The sequence below is a fragment of the Amblyomma mixtum genome, chromosome 10 (genome assembly GCF_055824585.1).
Source record: "Amblyomma mixtum isolate Tamu chromosome 10, ASM5582458v1, whole genome shotgun sequence".
In the NCBI taxonomy this organism is placed as follows: Eukaryota; Metazoa; Arthropoda; class Arachnida; order Ixodida; family Ixodidae; genus Amblyomma; species Amblyomma mixtum.
This window is the reverse complement of record NC_143021.1, coordinates 166,086,926-166,112,647: the sequence shown is the minus strand read 5'-3', so window position 1 is coordinate 166,112,647 and position 25,722 is coordinate 166,086,926.

The following is a 25,722-nucleotide window of genomic DNA, read 5'->3' as shown; positions in this document are numbered from 1 at the left end:
GTAAGGCTTCCTCAGTGCGCATCAGTTTTTACAGCCGAGTGTTATGCTGTGTTTCTTGCTACGGAGAAAATAATAACCAAAACATAGAAAACAGTATTATCTACACAGACTCCCTCAGTGTACTGAAAGCACTACAGTCCAGAAATGCAGTCATGCCATCACTAGGTACTGTCATACATAACATAACAAGGATCGTAACACAAGGGCATAAGATAAAATTATGTTGGGTTCCTAGCCATGTTGGAATTGATGGCAACGAGAGAGCGTACACATGCGCCGCTCAAGCCCACAAGGAAATACAGAAAATAAACATGCCACACAATGATTGTATGAAGCTAGTTCAGAGCAGAATGAAAAACAAATGGCAGAGCACATGGAATAGTCAGATAAATAACAAGTTACACTTAATAAAACCAATATTAGGAGAATGGAAATCATGTACTCATCAGGAACGCTTTTTTGAAGTTATTTTATGTCGTTTACGTATTGGACACACACACCTTACCCACAACTTTCTACTAACAAAACAAGACAAACCTACCTGTGAAAAATGCGGAGATGAACTCACAGTAACTCACATCTTAATCTCGTGCAGATAACTTGAAACATTGAGAAACAAGTTTTTTACCCCGTTTTACAACCAACACATCCCTTTTCATCCGTCATTGATTTTAGGTGAAGAAGCTCTTATTGATAAGTCAAGTGTTTTTAACTTTTTAAAAGAAGCCAATGTACTAGAGAAACTCTAAATTTCTATCCCGTGCTTTGCAATTTATTGACGCACCTCAGCCACCCTCCCGTCGCGAGAAGACGGCTGAGGTCACTATTCCATCGGTTGGGGACCTCGAGATCCTTGCACAGCCAAGAATGGCTGCCGAGGTTGCCGACCCTTTTTAAAGCTTTTGCCATAAGTCACTTCTAAAATTTTCTCTTATATTTTTACTAGGTTGCAGGAATTAACTTTTTAGGCCCTTTACACCGCCGTTCTTTTAGACCTTTGTATAACATCTATATAAAACAATTTTCATACCCTGAGCTTGGCGCATGATAGCCTTAGACGCTTATGCGCCATTAAACTCAACTCAACTCAACTCAAAACAGCCGAGCTCATCAACAAGCACATCCCCATACGAGTAATTAAGTGCACCAAATCACCATGGTATAATAAAGCTCTCGGAAGACTAGCCAATAAAAAGAAGCGTTTATACCGCCTAGCTAAAACCTCAAAACTATCAGAGCGATGGCAAGCCTATCGCACCGCGAATGCTAGTTACAGTCGCGCTTTACGGGAATCCAAACGCTATTTTTTTCAACACACCCTCCCCAATCTGCTACGTTCTAATCCTCGACAGTTCTGGCGAACAGTAAAAGGCCCTGAAAGCGATAGGATGATTATTAACTCCAGCGATGGTCTACCGTTAACAGATGAACAATGTGCCTCTACATTCAACGATTTTTTTGCAGCATCGTTCTCTAGTCATGCAGACGTCCCTAAACCTCTGTTCGACATACCTCCGCTATCGCCAATGCCTCCCATCACAGTTAATCCAGCTGGTGTCGAAAAGATTATTGAATGCCTGAAGCTCTCTTCTGCTTCTGGTCCTGATGGTATCACGTCAAAATTCCTTACAAACACCAAATTTTATTCATCTATCATCTTAACAACCCTTTTCGACCAATCTTTATCCACCGGCTTGGTTCCTGATGATTGGGCGGTAGGAAAGGTGGTTCCCACACATAAAAATGGTGACAAGCATGATGTTAAAAACTATCGCCCCATATCTTTGACATAATAAGGGAGTAATTACTCATTGGCATCCACCCAAGCGCAGCCATACGGCTACAAAGGAAAGCTATACAGCTTTCTCAGAAACTTCGTAGTTAAAGAAAAATTCGTCCTGGTCCGGGGGATTCCCCTAAACATTTGACCAACACTCTTCCCACTTCGAGTTACTGATCAATTCGCTCTCGCCCTACCATAAGCTTGCCGTCCCGGTTAGCTCAATTGGTAGAGCGACTGCTCCGGTGTGGCGGTGGTTCCGGGTTCGAACCCCGGACCAGGACGAATTTTTCTTTAACTACGAAGTTTCTGAGAAAGCTGTATAGCTTTCCTTTGTAGCCGTATGGCTGCGCTTGGGTGGATGCCAATGAGTAATTACTCCCTTATTAGAAATCTACTCCACCTTGGGGGATTCCCCTAAACATTTGACCAACACTCTTCCCACTTCGAGTTACTGATCAATTCGCTCTCGCCCTACCATAAGCTTGCCGTCCCGGTTAGCTCAATTGGTAGAGCGACTGCTCCGGTGTGGCGGTGGTTCCGGGTTCGAACCCCGGACCAGGACGAATTTTTCTTTAACTACGAAGTTTCTGAGAAAGCTGTATAGCTTTCCTTTGTAGCCGTATGGCTGCGCTTGGGTGGATGCCAATGAGTAATTACTCCCTTATTAGAAATCTACTCCACCTTGGGGGATTCCCCTAAACATTTGACCATATCTTTGACATCTGTTCCATGCAAAATTCTTGAGCATATCATATCATCCCAAATCGCTACCCATCTTGATTCTCAATCTTTCTTTCATAGTTCCCAACATGGCTTCAGAAAATATTATTCATGTGAAACGCAGCTGGCATCTTTCACTCACTTTCTTCACAGCGTCCTCGACCACGGCGGGGTTGTCAACTGCATATTTTTAGACTTTTCTAAGGCTTTTGACAAGGTATCACACACTCTACTGCTCTTTCAATTACACCAACTTAACCTGGATCCCAACGTTTTTGCATGGTTGAGAAGTTTTCTTACTAATCGCTCCCAATACGTAACGATTAACGAAATCGACTCCAATTATGTCCCCGTTGATTCCGGCGTGCCACAAGGCTCCGTTCTTGCTCCCTTGCTTTTTCTAATTTACATAAATGACTTACCCACCAAACTTCAATCTCGCGCTGGCCTTTTCGCAGGCGACTGTGTAATTTATCGCGAAATAACCAATCCTAATGACGAAAAGATTCTGCAATCAGACCTTAACGCAGTAACTGGATGGTGTCAGGATTGGTTAATGACTCTTAACTCTAACAAGTGTAACTTAATGCATGTATCTCGAACTAACTCTAATGTTTCTTCTTATATTCTTCAGGATTCCCCGCTTGAGCAGGTAACATCTTACAAATACATGGGCGTCTTATTTTCATCCAAATTATCATGGGAACAGCACATCAACTATATAACTAGCAACGCTAACAGATCTCTAGGCTATCTGAAACGTAGTTCTGCGAACATTCCTTCGTCTCTTAAATTACAATTTTATAAAACACTTATCCGTCCAAAGCTTGAGTATGCTGCTTCTGTATGGGATCCCGGCCTTGATCATCTGGTAACAACCATCGAAGCTCTTCAGAATCGGTCTGCTCGCTACATTCTCAGTAACTGTCATCGTACTGCCAGCACAACTAACATGAAAAACACGTTACACCTACCTCCACTCTCCTTGAGACGTCAGATACAGCGACTTTGTTTCCTCCATAAAATATACTACCACGACACACTTCACGATCTTTTACTCCTCTTATGTGTCACATCGCGTGGACCATCGTCATAAAATTGGATCTTTCGCATGCCACACAAATACCTTTCATAATTCATTTCTCCCGCGCTCAATAACAGAGTGGAACCACCTTCCCGAAGATCTTGTGTCTATTACTGATGTTAGATTGTTCAAAAATGCCTTAAAAGCTCATTTTGGTGTTCCTTACTATTTTTGCACTGTTTTTGACACCCCTGTATATATATATATATATATATATATATATATATATATATATATATATATATATATATATATATATATATATATATATATATATATATATATATATATATATATATATATATATATGTATGCCTGTGCTTTTATCTTAATTATGTTGTGTATTCCACTCCCCTCTGTAATGCCCGACCCGGGTCCTGAGGATATTCGAAATATATAAATAAATATAAATAAATACTTTTCACAACGGAGTGCTGAATGGAAGCAAGACTAGTTTATTTCAAGAGTAGCATGCAGCCATCAGTGCTTGTAATGTTCGCTATAGCTCTGCGCCATCAAGTTTTATGTCTGCGGTACCCCTCCGAACGGCGCAGTGTATGGACGTATACCGCGTTCATTTTAATAAGATCGCACCACTGTCACCTTAATATGCTTTCCCGTGCTTAGCACCTGCAGGCTAGGCCTGCTGTACTTGTCCCAACGGGGCACTGAAACGAGTAAAGACTCGTATATTTCAAGGGTAGCATGCAGCCATCAGTCCTTGTAATGTTTGCTGTACCTCTGCACCATCAGGTTTTACGCCTGCGGTACACCCCCGAACGTTGCAGTGTATGGCCGCATACCGCGTTCATTTTAATAAGATCGCATGACTGTCACCTTAATATGCTCCCTCGTGCTTAGCACCTGCAGGGTAGACCTGTTGTAATTGTCCCTAAGGGGTACTGAATGGAAGAACGACTCGATTATTTCTAGAGTAGCATGCAACCATCAGTGCTTATAATGTTCTCTATAGCTCTGCACCATCACGTTTTATTCCAGCGGTACCCCTCGGAACGGTGCACTGTATGGACGGCTACCGCGTTCATTTTAATCAGGTCGCACGACTGTCACCTTAATGTGCTCCCTCGTGCTTAGCGCCTGCAGCCTAGACCTGTTTTACTTGTCCCAACGAGATACTGAATGGAAGCACTGCTTTATTTTAAGAGCAGCATGCAGCCATCAGTGCTTATGTTCGCTATAGCTTTGAACCATCACGTTTTAATCCAGCGGTACCCCTCCGAACGGTGCACTGTATGGACGGCTACCGCGTTCATTTTAATCAGGTCGCACGACTGTCACCTTAATGTGCTCCCTCGTGCTTAGCACCTGCAGCCTAGACCTGTTTTACTTGTCCCAACGGGATACTGAATGGAAGCACTACTTTATTTTAAGAGCAGCATGCAGCCATCAGTGCTTATGTTCGCTATAGCTCTGCACCATCACGTTTTATTCCAGCGGTACCCCTCGGAACGGTGCACTGTATGGACGGCTACCGCGTTCATTTTAATCAGGTCGCACGACTGTCACCTTAATGTGCTCCCTCGTGCTTAGCGCCTGCAGCCTAGACCTGTTTTACTTGTCCCAACGAGATACTGAATGGAAGCACTGCTTTATTTTAAGAGCAGCATGCAGCCATCAGTGCTTATGTTCGCTATAGCTTTGAACCATCACGTTTTATTCCAGCGGTACCCCTCCGAACGGTGCACTGTATGGACGGCTACCGCGTTCATTTTAATCAGGTCGCACGACTGTCACCTTAATGTGCTCCCTCGTGCTTAGCACCTGCAGCCTAGACCTGTTTTACTTGTCCCAACGGGATACTGAATGGAAGCACTACTTTATTTTAAGAGCAGCATGCAGCCATCAGTGCTTATGTTCGCTATAGCTTTGGACCCTCACGTTTTATTCCAGCGGTACCCCTCCGAACGGTGCACTGTATGGACGGCTACCGCGTTCATTTTAATCAGGTCGCACGACTGTCACCTTAATGTGCTCCCTCGTGCTTAGCACCTGCAGCCTAGACCTGTTTTACTTGTCCCAACGGGATACTGAATGGAAGCACTACTTTATTTTAAGAGCAGCATGCAGCCATCAGTGCTTATGTTCGCTATAGCTTTGAACCATCACGTTTTATTCCAGCGGTACCCCTCCGAACGGTGCACTGTATGGACGGCTACCGCGTTCATTTTAATCAGGTCGCACGACTGTCACCTTAATGTGCTCCCTCGTGCTTAGCGCCTGCAGCCTAGACCTGTTTTACTTGTCCCAACGAGATACTGAATGGAAGCACTGCTTTATTTTAAGAGCAGCATGCAGCCATCAGTGCTTATGTTCGCTATAGCTTTGAACCATCACGTTTTATTCCAGCGGTACCCCTCCGAACGGTGCACTGTATGGACGGCTACCGCGTTCACTTTAATCAGGTCGCACGACTGTCACCTTAATGTGCTCCCTCGTGCTTAGCACCTGCAGCCTAGACCTGTTTTACTTGTCCCAACGGGATACTGAATGGAAGCACTACTTTATTTTAAGAGCAGCATGCAGCCATCAGTGCTTATGTTCGCTATAGCTTTGAACCATCACGTTTTATTCCAGCGGTACCCCTCCGAACGGTGCACTGTATGGACGGCTACCGCGTTCATTTTAATCAGATCGCACGACTGTCACCTTAATGTGCTCCCTCAGGCTTAGCACCTGCAGCCTAGACCTGTTTTACTTGTCCCAACGGGATACTGAATGGAAGCACTACTTTATTTTAAGAGCAGCATGCAGCCATCAGTGCTTATGTTCGCTATAGCTTTGAACCATCACGTTTTATTCCAGCGGTACCCCTCCGAACAGTGCACTGTATGGACGGCTACCGCGTTCATTTTAATCAGGTCGCACGACTGTCACCTTAATGTGCTCCCTCGTGCTTAGCACCTGCAGCCTAGACCTGTTTTACTTGTCCCAACGGGATACTGAATGGAAGCACTACTTTATTTTAAGAGCAGCATGCAGCCATCAGTGCTTATGTTCGCTATAGCTTTGAACCATCACGTTTTATTCCAGTGGTACCCCTCCGAACGGTGCACTGTATGGACGGCTACCGCGTTTATTTTAATCAGGTCGCACGACTGTCACCTTAATGTGCTCCCTCGTGCTTAGCACCTGCAGCCTATACCTGTTTTACTTGTCCCAACGGGATACTGAATGGAAGCACTACTTTATTTTAAGAGCAGCATGCAGCCATCAGTGCTTATCAGAAGAATGGCCTGAGGGGCGAGTTGGTGCATGATGAAATGAACGGCGGCGCAACAAGAAGAACACAACAAGAGAGGGGACACCACATGCGCACACTACCAACTGTTTATTGCATGGAAAGGTGGCGTATTTAAACATAGCTCAGGCATGACACTCATCGCATTATCGCACAGACCCAACACGTGGAAAAGAAACAGCAACATCAGGATAAAAGACTAGAACCCTTAACCTCTGCAGAAAAAACTAAAATATTTTGATAACAGAACTTTGAGCAGGCCATCTCGTAGCAAAAGCAGAGTCAACAATCGTAGCAAAAGCAGAGTCAAACAAGAGAAGCAAAAGCAGTCAAAAAAAAAACATACAATCGTAGCAAAGGCAGCGTCAAACGTATAAAGCAAAAGCAGTCAGAACCCGAGAAACAACAAAACGAGAAAAAAAAAAACCAGTAACAAAGTTAACAACCCGCCTAAAACAAACAACAGACGGCCGCTAGAAATGCAGGGCTGAAAAGATGCACAGCACATGGCGTTACAAAAAACTGTCAAGAAAGGACACTTCATTTCTACGGAGGGATACTGAGGAGTCGCTAACACAAGTGCTTCCCTTCTTATTGATCATAAAGGCCTCAAGAATTTCGCGTGCCACCTGATCGCGACTCCTGCCGAGAATCCTTATTCCGTTAAGCACTGGCTCACACTTGCAATCTTTACAATGTAGGGGCAAATTCGACCCTCCTCCGTTTTCTAACGACTTTTCGTGTTCCCGTGTTCTGTCGTTAATGCAGCGACCTGTCTGGCCTATATAGACCCCCCCGCAGGACAGTGGGATTTCGTACACCACTCCGACGGCACAAGAAACGAAATGCTTGCCGTGCCTCTTTCCGCACATGGCTTTCTTCTCTTCGCTGATCCGCGAGCATAACCCGCTCAGCTTTCTTGGCGCAGAGAAAACGACAGGAACGTCGTACCGGCCAGCAACTTTCTTCAAGTTGTGCGCCACACGGTGTATATAAGGGACCACTTGTGGTCGCTTTGATCCCGGCTTAGCATGGAATTTTTTCTTCTTTCCTTTCATTTTTTGAAGGAGGGTCTCCGCTACGCTACAAACAACAGAACACGGGAAGCCAGCCATTTGAAGCCTTTCGATCTGATTGTTAAAGCTAGCCTCAGCCATGTGAGCACAGGACTTAAGCAATGCGGACTCGAGGCAAAGTGAAGCGATCGCCCTTTTTACTGTCTTAGAGTGCGCTGATCCGTACGGAAGAAGCTCCTTTTTTGCTCGTGGGGAATACATCCAACAAACACGTCCTTCTAAAAACTTGATATTAATATCTAAAAACTGCAAGCTGTTGTTGTCAGGAAGTTCGTGAGTAAAAGCCAGCCCTTTTCCCTGTTGTCTGAAAACAGATAAGATTCTTTCCACTGTGCTGGGGAGCGTCAATGCAGAGTTAGTACTTTTTAGTATTACCAAGAAGTCGTCCACGTATCTAAAAATTCGCAGGACTGGGCCACTGTCAAGGAAGAAGCTAAAGCACGGTCAATAGTTGATAAAAATATATTACACAATGCAGGGGCGACACAGGAACCGATGCAGATGCCTCTTCTCTGCAAGTACATTTCAGTTTCAAAGGAAACAAACGTAGACCTTAGGTAAAATTCTAGAAGTGATAAAAAATTGTCAACACTTAGTCCAGCTGAGTTCTGAAATGCGATGGCCCCATTAGATTCAATGCACTCCCGTACGGATTTGAAAAGGTCCCTATGAGGAACTGAGTAAAATAAATCTTCCACATCAACAGAAAACAAGTATCCAATAGAAGACTGGCCTTTTAAAAAAGCTGTCACATCTGCAGAATTCTTGGTAGCGAAGGGATCGTCTACTTCCAGTCCTTTCAAATGCTTCAGGAGAAATTTGCTCACCTTTTGCTGCCAAGAATCCCGCTAACTAACAATAGATCTGAAAGGCATGTCTGGCTTATGGGTTTTCACCGTAAAAAAGACATCAAGAGACCCTTTCTTGCAGTCGCTGATTCCCTTGGCCAGCCCGGAAAGCTGCAACTGGTTGCACAACGAGATGGCTTTCGTTTTCACTCTACAGGCACTCTTCTTCACCTGAACAAAGTTCTTCAAAATGGCCTGCGTCGCCTTTTCTTTGAATATGCCAGCCGGAACCACCGCGAAACCGCCTTGTTTGTCTGCTTGAAGAAGTCTTAGGTCGTTGTCCTTGAAGAACGACACGACGTGTCGCGTCCGCTCCTTTGGGTAGAGGTCCTTTTTCCGGGCTGTCCTCAGTATCCCGTCAACACCATCCAAAAGGCACCTTTCCCAGTCCTCACCGGCTTTATCTGCCACCTTCCTGTTCAGGGACAGTAGCTCGAAGGCTGGGATTCTTGGAGGACAACTGTACTTCGGCCCTTTCGTTAGGGTAGCGGCTACTTCTTCTGGAACGGAGGCATTCCCAAGGAGGACCAGGCTCCTAGGCTTCTTGAAGAAAGTTGCTGGCCGGTACGACGTTCCTGTCGTTTTCTCTGCGCCAAGAAAGCTGAGCGGGTTATGCTCGCGGATCAGCGAAGAGAAGAAAGCCATGTGCGGAAAGAGGCACGGCAAGCATTTCGTTTCTTGTGCCGTCGGAGTGGTGTACGAAATCCCACTGTCCTGCGGGGGGGTCTATATAGGCCAGACAGGTCGCTGCATTAACGACAGAACACGGGAACACGAAAAGTCGTTAGAAAACGGAGGAGGGTCGAATTTGCCCCTACATTGTAAAGATTGCAAGTGTGAGCCAGTGCTTAACGGAATAAGGATTCTCGGCAGGAGTCGCGATCAGGTGGCACGCGAAATTCTTGAGGCCTTTATGATCAATAAGAAGGGAAGCACTTGTGTTAGCGACTCCTCAGTATCCCTCCGTAGAAATGAAGTGTCCTTTCTTGACAGTTTTTTGTAACGCCATGTGCTGTGCATCTTTTCAGCCCTGCATTTCTAGCGGCCGTCTGTTGTTTGTTTTAGGCGGGTTGTTAACTTTGTTACTGGTATTTTTTTTCTCGTTTTGTTGTTTCTCGGGTTCTGACTGCTTTTGCTTTATACGTTTGACGCTGCCTTTGCTACGATTGTATGTTTTTTTTTTGACTGCTTTTGCTTCTCTTGTTTGACTCTGCTTTTGCTACGATTGTTGACTCTGCTTTTGCTACGAGATGGCCTGCTCAAAGTTCTGTTATCAAAATATTTTAGTTTTTTCTGCAGAGGTTAAGGGTTCTAGTCTTTTATCCTGATGTTGCTGTTTCTTTTCCACGTGTTGGGTCTGTGCGATAATGCGATGAGTGTCATGCCTGAGCTATGTTTAAATACGCCACCTTTCCATGCAATAAACAGTTGGTAGTGTGCGCATGTGGTGTCCCCTCTCTTGTTGTGTTCTTCTTGTTGCGCCGCCGTTCATTTCATCAGTGCTTATGTTCGCTATAGCTTTGAACCATCACGTTTTATTCCAGCGGTACCCCTCCGAACGGTGCACTGTACGGACGGCTACCGCGTTCATTTTAATCAGGTCGCACGACTGTCACCTTAATGTGCTCCCTCGTGCTTAGCACCTGCAGCCTATACCTGTTTTACTTGTACCAACGGGATACTGAATGGAAGCACTACTTTATTTTAAGAGCAGCATGCAGCCATCAGTGCTTATGTTCGCTATAGCTTTGAACCATCACGTTTTATTCCAGCGGTACCCCTCCGAACGGTGCACTGTACGGACGGCTACCGCGTTCATTTTAATCAGGTCGCACGACTGTCACCTTAATGTGCTCCCTCGTGCTTAGCACCTGCAGCCTAGACCTGTTTTACTTGTACCAACGGGATACTGAATGGAAGCACTACTTTATTTTAAGAGCAGCATGCAGCCATCAGTGCTTATGTTCGCTATAGCTTTGAACCATCACGTTTTATTCCAGCGGTACCCCTCCGAACGGCGCAGTGTGTAGGCGCATAAGCGCATTCATTTTAATAGGATCACACTACTGTCGCCTTAATATGCTTTCTCGTGCTTAGCACCTGCTGGCTAGGCCTCTCGTGTTTGTTCCAATGGGGTACTGAATGGAACAACGACTCGTTTATTTCAAGGGTAGCATGCAGCCATCAGTGCTTATAATGTTCGCTATAGCTTTGCACCATCACGTTTTATTCCAGCGGTACCCCTCCGAACGGCGCAGTGTGTAGGCGCATAAGCGCATTCATTTTAATAGGATCACACTACTGTCGCCTTAATATGCTTTCTCGTGCTTAGCACCTGCTGGCTAGGCCTCTCGTGTTTGTTCCAATGGGGTACTGAATGGAACAACGACTCGTTTATTTCAAGGGTAGCATGCAGCCATCTGTGCTTATAATGTTCGCTATAGCTTTGCACCATCACGTTTTATTCCAGCGGTACCCCTCCGAACGGCGCAGTGTGTAGGCGCATAAGCGCATTCATTTTAATAGGATCACACTACTGTCGCCTTAATATGCTTTCTCGTGCTTAGCACCTGCTGGCTAGGCCTCTCGTGTTTGTTCCAATGGGGTACTGAATGGAACAACGACTCGTTTATTTCAAGGGTAGCATGCAGCCATCAGTGCTTATAATGTTCGCTATAGCTTTGCACCATCACGTTTTATTCCAGCGGTACCCCTCCGAACGGCGCAGTGTGTAGGCGCATAAGCGCATTCATTTTAATAGGATCACACTACTGTCGCCTTAATATGCTTTCTCGTGCTTAGCACCTGCTGGCTAGGCCTCTCGTGTTTGTTCCAATGGGGTACTGAATGGAACAACGACTCGTTTATTTCAAGGGTAGCAGGCAGCCATCTGTGCTTATAATGTTCGCTATAGCTTTGCACCATCACGTTTTATTCCAGCGGTACCCCTCCGAACGGCGCAGTGTGTAGGCGCATAAGCGCATTCATTTTAATAGGATCACACTACTGTCGCCTTAATATGCTTTCTCGTGCTTAGCACCTGCTGGCTAGGCCTCTCGTGTTTGTTCCAATGGGGTACTGAATGGAACAACGACTCGTTTATTTCAAGGGTAGCAGGCAGCCATCTGTGCTTATAATGTTCGCTATAGCTTTGCACCATCACGTTTTATTCCAGCGGTACCCCTCCGAACGGCGCAGTGTGTAGGCGCATAAGCGCATTCATTTTAACAGGATCACACGACTGTCGCCTTAATATGCTTTCTCGTGCTTAGCACCTGCTGGCTAGGCCTCTCGTGTTTGTTCCAATGGGGTACTGAATGGAACAACGACTCGTTTATTTCAAGGGTAGCAGGCAGCCATCTGTGCTTATAATGTTCGCTATAGCTCTGCACCATCACGTTTTATTCCAGCGGTACCCCTCCGAACGGCGCAGTGTGTAGGCGCATAAGCGCATTCATTTTAATAGGATCACACGACTGCCACTTTAACCCTTTCAGGCGCTTTGTCACAATTGTGTAAGCGGCAAACTTACAGCTTTTTTCTGAGAAACCGGAGCTTTTAACAGTGATTTCATTATTTCAGTCAAATTGAGCACCCTTCTTGCTGCACATAAGTTGCTTTCTTTGTACGATGTAGCGAATGCAATAAATAATATTTCACATAAGAGTGAACTAGCTAACACTTTGTCCGCCGTTTTTGTGCAGACAAAATTTGCCGCTAGTGAAAACATCGATTGTTTTTGGTCAATTTCGAGCGTAATGTGAATCTTCGAAGCACAAAGTGATTCCACGATCCCTGTGGGGTTTACCTGCCACACGAGAACATTTCGATGTTACTGTTTCTAACAAATCTGACACTTTGTACGGAATTCTCCACATCGTTATAAAAACTTACCTGCTGCTCTTTCACGTTCGAAAACTAACCAGGTCCCTTTCTTGAGGCCTGAATATACTACTTCGGTGAAAAAATAATTCATTTCAGTCAAAACAAAAAAGCGCCCCTGAAAGGGTTAATATGCTCTCTGGTGCTTAGCACCTGCAGGCTAGGCCTCTTGTATTTGTTCCAATGGGGTACTGAATTGAATAACGACTCGTTTATTTCAAGGGTAGCATGCAGCCATCAGTGCTTATAATGTTCTCCATAGCTCTGCACCATCAGGTTTTATGTCTGCGGTACCCCTCCGAAAAGTGCAGTGTATGGACGCAAACCGCGTTCATTTTAATAGGATCACACGACTGTCACCTTAATATGCTCCCTCGTGCTTAGCACCTGCAGGCAAGGCCTGCTGTACTTGTCCCTAAGGGGTACTTCACTTCATTTAATTTCATTTATTTCATGTACTGAAAGGACATGAGGGGGCGAGAGAAAAAAGCTGCCTTACAGACAGCTTGACAAGCTCGCACCCCCTATTAAATATGGACAAGGGCAGACACAGTACATGCGCGAAACATCAGGAATTACATATTTTGTAAAGCCATTAGAGTAATTAGATAACAGTTATTACCAAAACACATGACCACTCTATAAATACTGTAATAACATGCAAATTTGCAAACCAGAGAGTGGCAATTTTCCATTGCCGTGTAAAAAAATGTCGACATAATACACACCACTTTCACACACACATATACACATTAACTGCATTCATCATCATTCATATACCATAAATAAAATCAACTGTACAAGACGTCAAGGTTTCTAATATGTTCATGCATTGTATGAACTTTATTAAGATTATTTAACAGTCTTGGAATTACATTACACAACATTTGCATTCCATAGTTTGTTCGGGATGAGGGAACTTCCCAGAGTTCTGTGTGCCTTGTTTGATATGGGTGAATGTTGTGACCTATGTTTGCTAACTGCAAGAGGAAGTTACTTTGTTTCTTATCTTTCACTAGGGCCTTGCATAAACAGAAATCATAATAGTGTTCCATGTTTAATAAGTTAAGTTCTTTAATAAGTGCAATAGATGAACATATTGGAGGTGAGTTTGTTATAATTCTTACAATTTTCTTTTGAACGCGACCAAGTTTAGCAATATTTTTACATGTACTTCCCCACACGAGAAAACAGTTACGTACAGTGGACATGAAAAGTGTGTGGTATAGCAAAAGTCTGACGTTAAATGGAAGTACGTCGCGATGGCGATAAAGCAAACCTATGGTGCGAGCTAGTTTAGTTGTTATGAAGTCGAATTGCAAGTCCCACAGCATGTGCTCGGAAAATATAATGCCTAGAGTTTTGAAGTTACTCACGATATCTATGGGTTTTCCATTTAAGGAGAGATACGGTACTGAATGGAAGCACGACTCATTTATTTCAAGGCTAGCATTCAGCCATCAGTGCTTATAATGTTCGCTATAGCTCTCCACCATCACGTTTTATTCCAGCGGTACCCCTCTGAATGGCGCAGTGTATGGGCGTATAGCGCATTCATTTTAATAGGATCACAAGACTTTCACCTTAATATGCTCTCTCGTGCTTAGCACCTGCAGGTCTCAACGGGCTACTGAATGGAAGCACGACTCGTTTATTTCATGGGTAGCATGCAGCATCAGTGCTTATGTTTGCTCTATCTCTTCACCGCCTTCTTCAGCCCCTGTAATAATTTAGTATCGCCGAATAATCTTGGGGTACAGGTTCGTTCCCCTCGAGGTCGCCTACGTTGGATGCTCTGTAATAAGTGTACCCTCGAGCTATCCTGTCCGCCTCTTTGTTCCCTGTTACTCCCGCGTGTCCCGGCGTCCATACTATCGTATGTCTGATTGGTTCTTCGTTTGTTTGTCGTTTTGTTATGTGGCCCCCAGAGCGGAGTATGCGGAGCGCTCTGTGCCCTATTCTGCCGCGTAGGTAGTTGTGGCATGCTGTTTGTGAGTCTGTAAGGATTTTTAGAGTCCGTTTAGATCGATAGCCCTCCGCTGCCCTAGAGCGACGGCCGCTTCCTCAGCCTCGACTATCGTACAGTCTTGTAGTGATGCGCTGGTGATCTCGCGTAGGGTCGAGTCAATCACCGTTGTTACCGCATTGCTGTTGTGCTGCCCCGCTGTTCTGGTGTATGTGGGTGCGTCCACGTATACCGTCGTTTCTTGGGGTGCTAATGTCTTTTGTAGGTATTCAGCCCTTGCCTCTCTGCGTGCTTTGTGTAGGTTGGGATCCATGTTCCGGGGTATGGGCGTTACTTTTAGTGTGTTGCGATATTCGTCCGGAATTGTTTCTGTCCTCTGTATCTCTTGAACTTGATCGGCGCGGCCCAGTTTCTTTAGGAGCTCCCTGCCAGATGCGGTCTGCTGTAGTCTGCGCAGTTGGGACACTAGTTGTGCCTCTCTCAATTCATCGAAAGTGTTGTGTAGTCCTAGGGCTAGGAGCTTTTCGGTTGAAGTGCTGTGAGGAAGGTGGAGCGCGGTTTTGTAGGCTTTGCATAGAATCACGTCCGTCTGTTGTACACCACTCTTGATGGGTTTGTAGTATGGGAGGCTGTATGTCACTCGGCTGACTACCAGGCTTCTGACCAACTTGAGTGTGTCCTCCTCTCGCATGCCAGAACGACTGTGTGAGTTGCGCGTGATGATGCGGGTCACTTGTAGAGTGGATGCTTTGAGTAGGGCGAGGGTGTGAGTGCAGCGTTGGTTTGATTGTATCCGCATCAGCAAGACTCTGATGAGTGTTTTTTTCCAGTATCGACTTCCCCTCGAGGTATTCCCCTCGAGGAATATCTGCAGTGGTCTACAAGTCCGGCCGGTTGCACAAAGATGCCGACCACCTCTCTCGTTACCCTGTTGCCAGGGTGTCGAACCGGCATTTTTTCGGGTTCGGTTCGGGTTCACGCCTTTCGGGTTCAGTTTGGGGTTCGGCTCCAAAGGACCATTCCGTTCCGGTTCGAACCGGTTCGGACCGCCCCGAACCGGTTCAAACGGGTTGAGGACAAAATAAATTAGAACGCAGACGAGTTTCAGTCAACCCTGCTATGCGTTTTCATTTTTCCGGCACATCGGTATACAAAATAAAAAAATGCAAATATTTGTTTACGAGAACATCAAACAGTGCTAGCTGGTAAGAATTCATGCTTAAGCAGCGCAGTAAACAGGACAAAAGCAAGACTGGAGACGACGCAGAGGCTGACTAACAACTGGTTATTACATTCTCGGAAAAGTTTATGAAGGCGCAAGACACAGTGAACAATGCAGAAAACAGAAGAACAAAGATTAAAACGAAAAACCATACTGCACGTGCACATCATAGTCGAGTCATGACATCTTTTTCAACAAAATACGAAGACTATACTCCATAGTAGACAGCACTCCACTATCTCCTGGACCTCACACAGTTGCCAAGAAAGCCTGACTCCTTCCCTACCGAAGTGATGGATTGTGAAGCAACACGCCCGTCTGCTCCCTTCCTGATCATAAAGGCCTCCACCATCTCCCTACAAATTCTATCTGGGTGAATAAACAGGAGACTTGTCTTTCTAAGTGGGGAAGCAATGAGCATTTGTTCGAACATCACAGATGGGGGAAAAAAGCAGCGGTGTCGTACAACTTGGCTTTGCATTGCAGCTAGTGCAACGATTGCTTACCCCGTAGATAAGACAAGTGTTGTGTTTAATAACCCTGTTTGCATATGTAGGGTCGAGGCCTATACGATCAGGAAAGAAGCAGATGAGTGTTGCTTCACCATCTATCAATTTGGCAGATAAGGAGTAAGGCTTTCTTGGCAATTGTGTGAAGTCCAGGAGATAGGGGAGTGCCGTCTACTATGGAATATAGTCTTCAAGAGTGCAAACTGCTGGGCTAGTTGGTTCATATTGCATATAAAGGGAACCGGCGAAAATAGACGCAAGACAAGAACAAAGAAGGCACACACTGAATTTCTTTGGAGGAGAAATTCGAGGCCCGTGTTGTGGTGTGTGCCTTCTTTGTTCTTTTCTTGCGTCTATTTTCGCTGGTTCCGTTTCTATGCAATATGAACCAACTAGCCCAGCAGTTTGCACTCCTGTACTGTGCGATGTCAGTGCACGTTAAAGAACCCCAGGTGGTCGAAATTTCCGGAGCCCTCCACTACGGCGTCTCTCATAGCCTTAGTCGCTTTGGGACGCTAAACCCCATAAACCAACCCAAACCATATGCAATAGTCTTCAAATTTCGTTGAAAAAGGCGTCATGACTCGACTGTGATGTGCATGCGCAGTATGGTTTTTAAATTTTAACCTTTGTTCTCACTTTACCCATTTTCCTTATTGTCCCCAGCAGACGAATTTACGGCAAGTGCCGCAAAATGACATGAACTCGAAATTAATGAAAATCGGCTGTATATACTGTTATAGTTATGTTAACCTATTCTAAGGGGCGCCACGGGCTACCCTAGCTGTGTATATAATGACGCAACTAATCTATTAAAAAGGTCTTCTTCTTTCGGCTACTGGCGTCGTGCTTGCTTGGCTGGCTGCTGCTCTGCGTGTGCCAGCCGGCGATAACATATACGCTATAATCCACCTTATGAGGTGTAAGGCGAAAAGCCCGTGAATTTTGCATCTACAGGACCCTCCTGCTTGAGCAGTTTTGGAGACCCCGTCGCGCGAGTAATAGGTCTTCCTTGAAGCTTGAATCAGTTGGGACTTTCTCGTACACAGCGTACTTACGGGGCCCCAAGACTGCCGCCGCACGCGCCCTCTACGTTCCCGCGCACTACTCAGAAACGAAACCGCCATATATCGGTACCTACTTACACCTTTCCGTCGCCCCGAAAACGACTTGCCAGACCCCCTCCTTTACTAAATGGTAGGAAAATGTGCGAGAATCCCTCCACCGCCAATCTGCCGCCCAGAGAGTGCCTCGCAGGAGCAGAGGCTCTCCCTAACATCCAGAACTTACCAAACATATTTTATTTAAATCACCTATTCGGCATTGCCTTTGTGACTAACGTTATATATCCCGAACCCCTATAGCTCAATATCGTCAAACACACAGCTAATCGTGGCTTCTCACTATAGTACAGTAAGAAATTATGGCATTGACTTATTATGATGACGTCAACCTCCTCTCTTCTGATAAAAATAGTATGATAAAAAAACACACGCTTGGTTGGGTTCAGAACGCTTCGTTTTTGCACGGACACTGAGCCACTGAGCCGCAGTGGCTCAGTGGTTGCAGCGCTCGCCTACTGACCCGAAAGACGTGGTTTCGATCCCGGCCGTGGCGGACGAATTTCAATGAGGCGAAATTCTAGAGGCCCGTGTACTGTGCGATGTCAGTGCACGTTAACGAACCACACGTGGTCCAAGTTTCCGGAGCCCTCCACTACGGCGTCTCTCATAGCCTGAGTCGCTTTGGGAAGTTAAAATCCAATAACCCAAACCAAACCAAGCAAATCGTCAGCATGTTTGTTGCGACATCGAGCTGCAACATTCTTGCAAGTGCAGCATTGTGCGAGTAAGGAGATATACTTGCACTGCATTGAATGTTTGCGACTTCTCCTGGGGCGCTATCAAAGGGAACCTTTGCGTCAACAGAATTTTTTGCGCCCTTGATAGAGTGATAAAGAAAGAGTGGTTAATCTGGCGTGCACCGTTTGTGCACTCAGGCATTTATTTCCAAAACTACAAACCACCGTCCTTTTCTGGCTGCTGTGCTTAATAGGCGACTAAGTGCTCGCCTGTCTTTTCTGGACATGCTCGCGAGAAAATCCGCTTCGATGGCCTACGAGGGCAATCATTGCCTACGCGATCGCCGGCTCTGCAAAGCATCCCAAATGGAAGAAGCGCGGTGCGCGTGAGACGGGGGCATCGTCGAAAGCGAAGCTACTGACCATGGTCGCGGATCAACTAATTGCAGCGATTTGATAATTTTTAAATTCTTGCTGGCCATGCCGGTCACGTGGTATGCATAGCCTGCCCAGTCGTCTCCACCTTTTGCGCATCTACCATGTGCAGGTGTTGTCATACAGCAGACAGTGCAACGGATGCATTCTGCGCCGCAAGCGCTGCATCAGCCCCGGAACGACGGAAGAAGCTCGAAACACATGTGACCAGACGCATGTAGATGTGCGGCAACGCTTCGTTGATCCATAGCCGACCAGATGTTCCCTCGGATAACTACGTTCCTGCGTACCACAACATCGCAGAAGCGCCTGCTCTGGCGGAGACGTTGAACACCCTACTGCCAGGAATCTCATTTATGTGGCCGACCTGCCACCAGTTGCTATGCACACTTCATCCATGATTAGTTACACACGTCCCTAAATTTGATAGTCGGCACCAAGGTCTCGACGAGGATTAAATGACCCCCCCCCCCCCTAGATAGCCTGGAAAGAGCAGCGAAAGGCTCTGCTTTGCAGAAGTAGGCACGCATAACGCAGTTTTGTAATAGACGCCACTTTTGGAGCCTTAGTATTTTTGGCTGTTGTACGAAGAATCCACTTGCTACGAACATCGGATATAACGAAGCGAATCCGCGTCACCGTCAGGTTCGTTATAAGTGGGCTCGACTATAATTTCAATCGGCTACAAAAACCTTTTCCCCGCTTCAGACATGGACCTTGCATGCTAGGACGAACCTTCGCGCCAAAGGGACGTTTTTGCCGTGGTCAGTGCATTTCTACCTGTGCGAGCAACGACAGACAATTTTAGACATGAATTTATATTTTTGTCGTGATACTGTGTTCTTTTGGGACATACTTAAGCAGTCTCTTAAAGAACCCGTTGACATCATAAATTTATTTAAAACATTTATGTCTGCGATGAAAAACTCCAGAATTCCATGCGAACCCTTCGTGTTGGTAGGACCGCTTTGCGTGTGGAAAACCTGCATGAACCGCCATGAAACACGCAGAACCGCCGCGTTCATTGAGGTCACTGTTCAGACAACAGTGCACTTTAACGCAGGAGGAATACGCTGCGCAAGTTCGACCTCCTGACTGGTTCCCCTTTCTTGACGTGTGCACCGTCTGGAATTTTCATGCACGGGCGGAGAAAGGGAGTTGTGGTGGCATGAGGCCTTATGCCGAGATCGCTCAATTCGGCGCGGTGAAGTAAGTCATCAGGAGGGTCAGAGAGGTTCCAAATATCCCATGCAACAACCAAAAAAAGTAGCCTCGAAGACAGCCTAGTAGCCTAAAGCATCTCTAAAGAGAGTTTTCTGTTGCGCCCCCATTGGTATGAATCGCACTCGGAGTCAGAGGATAGAGCATGCATACTCTTTTAGTTGTTCTTTTTACTGCGTTAACAGTTTAGCTTGCTTTGAGCAAGCTAAACTGTTGAGCTGCGCCAGCTCAACTCGATGCCACTGCACTAGTGTCACTGCACTAGTGCAACAAAACTTGCAGCATTCACGACACTCGTTAGGCCAATTCTTGATTACGCTGACACTGTTTGGGACCCTCATACTAAGAAAAACATCAATCACATTGAAGGGGTACAAAAGAAAGCACTTCGATTCATTTTTAACGCTTACCATAGAAGTATCTCTGTTTCAGACCTGAGAACACGAGCTGGGCTCCCGTCGCTAGAAATGCGCCGCAAACTACACCGCCTACAAATGATGTACAGTATTGTCAACCACCATGCCAAAATAAATTTTCATAATTACATGCACTTCAACGAATCCAGGAAAACGAGAGGCAAGCACAGCAAAACAATTGTAATGCCTCAGGTTAAAACTAACGCCTACCGTTCATCATTCTTTCCTCGAACCACAGCTGAGTGGAACGCCTTACCCTATGAAGTAGCTGACATGCCCTCAGTTGAATCTTTTGTTACAGCCGTGTCATCTTATCTATGATGCTGCAAGTATTTCTTTACAACGCTTCTTGCTTTGCCGTCCGCCTTTCAAAGTGTATTCCTTCTTTCTTTTTTGTGTGTTTTTTGATTGTGCACATTCCTTCATGGCTGATTGTCAATAGCATGTTTTCTTTCTTTGCCGCTGTTAAACTCACTTTAGCAATTGTTCAAGAACAATGTATCCACTCCTGCTTTGACTGCCAAGAGGCAGTTGGCAGTATTTTATAAATAATGATAAATAATAATAATAAATAACTCCCTGGCCTCTTGCCTACTGATGTTTGCCGCGTTCTTTTTTTTTTCAGAAATCCTTTGGGTGGCAAGGTAATGAATGTGTGTCCCAAGCTTGCCATATTTGAAGAGTCATATTTAGGAAAATTTCCGAATATAACCCATTGCTCTGCTTATGTATCATCAACCACAATAAAATATGCCTCCTGCGCATCAAATTGTTTTTCCTTTTACTGCATCGCGCGAAGCACGCATGCACTATATATGCGAATATTCGAGAAAGATCCGCCAATGGACGCACTCAACTGGACGTCCATCGGCGGGCGAAACGTATACCTTTGACCTCCTGTCGGACGGCCGACGGACGTCTACCGGCTGTTTGCGGATGTTCAGCGGACGTGCGGAACATCCGAAACAGGCCGTCCGAAGGATATCGGTGGCTGCTTGGGTAGACAGAACAGCAACCCCTTACTGACACCAAATCGATCAGCAACTCCATGAAATAATTTCAGGTTGTCCATCAACCAAAGTGTCATCAGCACTTCTGTTTGCAGAGGTACGCGAGGTGTCTGCTCCATGGTAAGCCGCTCTTGTGCGATCCTCAGCAGAACCTGCATGTCTATCTATTTATTTATTACAATACCTTCAGGGCCCCAGTGGGGCGTTACAGAAGGGAGTGGATGAAAAGTAAACACAATGCAGCAAAATGAAAACAAAAGTAAATGCAAAACGTAATGTAATACAGCAAGGAATGAAAAAACATGAGCTTGAACAAAATACAAATCAGATTACGTAAGAAAACACATAGTTTTCCGCGGCATTTTTAAATAAACAGGTGTCAGAAATGTCGGCAACCAAGGTGGGCAGGTGGTTCCAATCGCTGGCCGTCTTGGGTATAAAAGAGTTAAAGTATGCATTGCTTCGGCAGTATCGAATGCGTACCTTGTGGCAGTGATCCGTGCGAGGTGATATGAATGATGGTTCAGATGATTGTGGCAGTAAATCTTGTGGAAAGTTAGCATTCGCACTAGTTTTCTACGAAGGGAAAGGCTAGGAAGGTTCAAAGTATTTTTTTTTTCTTCGAAAACATAGCGCAGAAAGGACACGGACGACAAAGAAGTGGACAGGACAGGCGCTAACTTGCAACTTTATTTTTCGAAAAGCCACCACGTCTAATATATAGGAGCCGATCACCACCATCAAGCGATGAGCATGCGCAAAGAAGAGCACAATCAGGATTACAGCGTGTGGAAGATAAGCATTAGTTACGATAAGATTACAAAAGGGAACACCGAGGGGACAAAAGGGAACACGGTGCCGGGGGGAACACCGACAGAAAAGAGACATCGCATACTGAAACTTACTACAAAAAGCGCTTTTCAAGCTTGTCAAGGTTAAGAGCCAAACAAATAACGCGGCAAAAAAGGGGAGATAAAAATAGGTTGACGAAGGGAGTGTACAAGGCTCCACACTAAGACAAACACATGGTGAAGAAAGACAGAATGACAATGGGGAAATTACATTTATGGGAATGGCAATGGAAGTAAAAGATAGCAGAAAATTAGGCCGAAAACAGATAAGGGCTGTGATACTGTATATAATAAAATGAAAAAAATTTAAAATCTAGGAAACTATATGTGTCGCACTAAGGATAGAGGCAACTACATGGTGGCAGGAACAAGAACAGGAAGGGTTTATTATAGCACGCCCTTTTATAGGCGATGGAGGGAGGTGGGGCAGTAGCAGTGCCAAGCGTACAGTTTGCGGTAGCACTGATAAGACAATGCGCTGACACGATAAGGCAGTTAGCGCATGCCCGATACATCCTCCGAGGGGTAATGAAAACGACAAATGTTCAAGCTATTTGATTAAAAGCAGCGTCGTACTGAAGACGTTGAGGTGGCTTTGCTGTGCGTGCCGACCTTCTTGAAACCGGTGTGGGCCCAGGCAAAGTTAGTGGCATATGGTTCCCAGAGCCTCCGAGCGCCTAGCTGTCGGTGGTGGACTGTTGCCGAGGGAAGTCAGCATATGTTCGTGCTGTGGCACCAGGCGAGATATTTGGAGCAGATTGGCCGGCGTTATCTGGTTCGCGCTCGGACGAACCGCTGTCGTCATCACTAGTGTCTTCTGCGCACTTCTCACGGGTTTGCAGAAGATGCCGCCTGTTGCACCTGAACACCCGACGATCCTCGGTTTGCACTTTGTAGGACCTGGGAGCCGCAGTGCCAACGACAGTACCTTTTTTTGACCATGTTTTGTCCTGGATCCTCACGACAGAACCTTCAGCCAAAGGTGGCAGAGGCTTTCCGCCACACTTCTGATGGTGCTTCTTGACCACAGTTGTCTGCACAGCGCCAAAATCTGGAAGATTAGCTCTCAAGCACCTGACTTGAAGAAGTTCCCCAGGTGATCGGCCGTCCTCCAGTGGCGTACAGCGGTAGGCCAGCAGACCTAGCCAGAAGTCTTCCTGTGAATGTTCACATTTCTTCATGATCCGCTTTACCATCTGGACACCTTTCTCTGCCAGTCCGTTGGATTGAGGGTAGCAGGGGCTGGATGTGACGTGAGTGAAGTCGTATGCTCTTGCAAAGGCTGCGAACTCGTGACTGGCAAATTGTGGCCCGTTATTGGTGCACACGTCAAGTGGTACGCCCTACCTCGCGAACATGGCACAGAGTGCAGCGATTGCCGTCCTTGCAGTAGTGTCAACAAGTTTATCGACTTCTGGGAAGTTAGAAAACGCGTCAAATGCCAGGATGTACGAGCTTCCGCCAAAATAAAAAATATCAACACCAACGCGATACCACGCACATCGAGGAACTGGGCGCATCAGCATTGGTTCTTGCGCTTGCTTGTAAGCAAATTCGCGGCAAGTCGGGCAACCCTTGATCAATACACTGATGTCACTGCTGAGACCGGGCCAAAAAACAAGACGACGGGCTCTTTCTTTGCATTTCTGTAGACCCAAATGCCCGGCATGAATTCTCGCTAAAATGCCACGCCGCGTGGATTTTGGTATCACCACCTTCGTGCCTTTTAACAATATCCCATTTACGACAAAAAGCTCAGACGAAAGTGGTTTAAGTTCCCCGTCGACATTCTTGCCAGTTGCCAGGCAAGAAATGACTGCCTGGAGGTAGTCATCGCGGGCAGTTTCATTTACCAGTTGTTGACATGTTGCCTCCGTGACCATGTAGCCAAGGCGGCAACTGCATGTACCTCCACGTCGTCAGTTGCGCCAGTGGTGTCGTCTTGAGCAACCGGCGACGATCGTGACAGCATGTCTGCCAAGATGAGGTGCTTTCCTGGAACATGCTGCAATACAAAGTCGTATTTCAGGAGTTTCAAAAAAAACCTTTGGAGGCGGAGGGGGGGGGGGGGGGGGCATGTCACAAATTCTTTTTGCAGCTATAGATAGTAGAGGTTTATTTATTTATTTATTTATTTATTTATTTATTTATTTATTTATTTATTTATTTATTTATTTATTTATACAGAATACCCCTAAAGGCCCTCGAGAGGGTATTACATAGGGGGGGGGGGCACAGGCAATTGAACAGAATAAAAGAAAAACCACAAATATAAAACAAACAACAAAAGCACAAATAAGACACACTGGATGAAATAAGTAAGCAAAAGAATCAATCGAAAGCACGAATAAGACACTTTGCATGACATATAAGTAAGCAAAAGAATCAAAAGAATGGCAGCGCGGCAAAGAACGAAGATTACTGCATTATTAAAATTATACAAACAGAACACTAATACAATGAATCTTTTTAGTCACAAACCCTGCAAAAAAAGAAGCCATGAACAAATAAAATAACAATGTATGCGAAGAGTTAAGCAGTAGTTATTGAAGATATAAGTTTAAAATATTTATCAGGATCAGTGGTGGTTGCGATATGTGAAGGCAGAGTGTTCCAGTCAGATATTGTGCGTGGTAAGAATGAATGCGCATAGATAAATGTTCTGCACGTGAAACGTCTAACTTTAAAGGGATGATCGCGGCGGTGAAAAATCGAAGTAGGCAAAGAAAAAAAGTCGTTATGAAGTGATGGATGATGATAAAGTTTTTCATAAAGTGACAGTCGTGCAATTTTACGGCGGAGACATAAATCCTGGAGACCTGCGCGTTTCTTTAAGGCTGTGACGCCGGTGTTACGTGAATAATCGGAGTAAATAAAACGAACGGCTCGGTTCTGCAATGATTCAATGTTATTTATTAGGTAAGATTGGTAAGGGTCCCAAATAGCTGAGGCATATTCAATTTTAGGTCGAATTAGAGTGGTATAGGCATGAGCATAGGTATGATCTGTCTCGATGAGAATCTTCTGTCCGTAAATGAACTGGTAAAACTTGTCGCAGCCAAAAGAAATGCTAAGCGCCTCTTTTTCAATCTGAGCATAAAGCTGCTCAGTTTGCGTTAGCACACGAGATGCATAAGCCACTGAGCCCACGCCGTCTTTCGATGCGTCGCAAGTTATCTTCGATACTTTTCGGGGATGGCTAACACGGGAGTCGTGCCTGGACGACGCTTTTGCACTCCCTCGTGTGGTTTTCAGTCCACTCGAATTCTGAGTGCGACTTGATAACATCAACACGCTTCGCTCAGAAAGGCGCGGAACGTATTTGCCAAAATAGTTCAACACACCGAGCATGCGCTGAACATCGGATTTGTTCTTGGGCACTGGCGTTTGCAGCATACTTTCCACAAGCTTTGGGTTTGGAGAGATGCCCTTGCGTGTGATGATATCGCCTAGGAACTGCACTTCGGTGACGCAAAACTTGCATTTCTCTGCGTTGAACGTTAGGCCGGCTTTTTCAGCTGCTTTCATTACTGCCACTAGTCTCTGGTCATGCTCTTGTTTGGTTTCGCCCTACACCAAAATATCATCGATGTAAACGTGTACACCGCGAAGGCCATCGAAGACTTCACTCATCCGCTG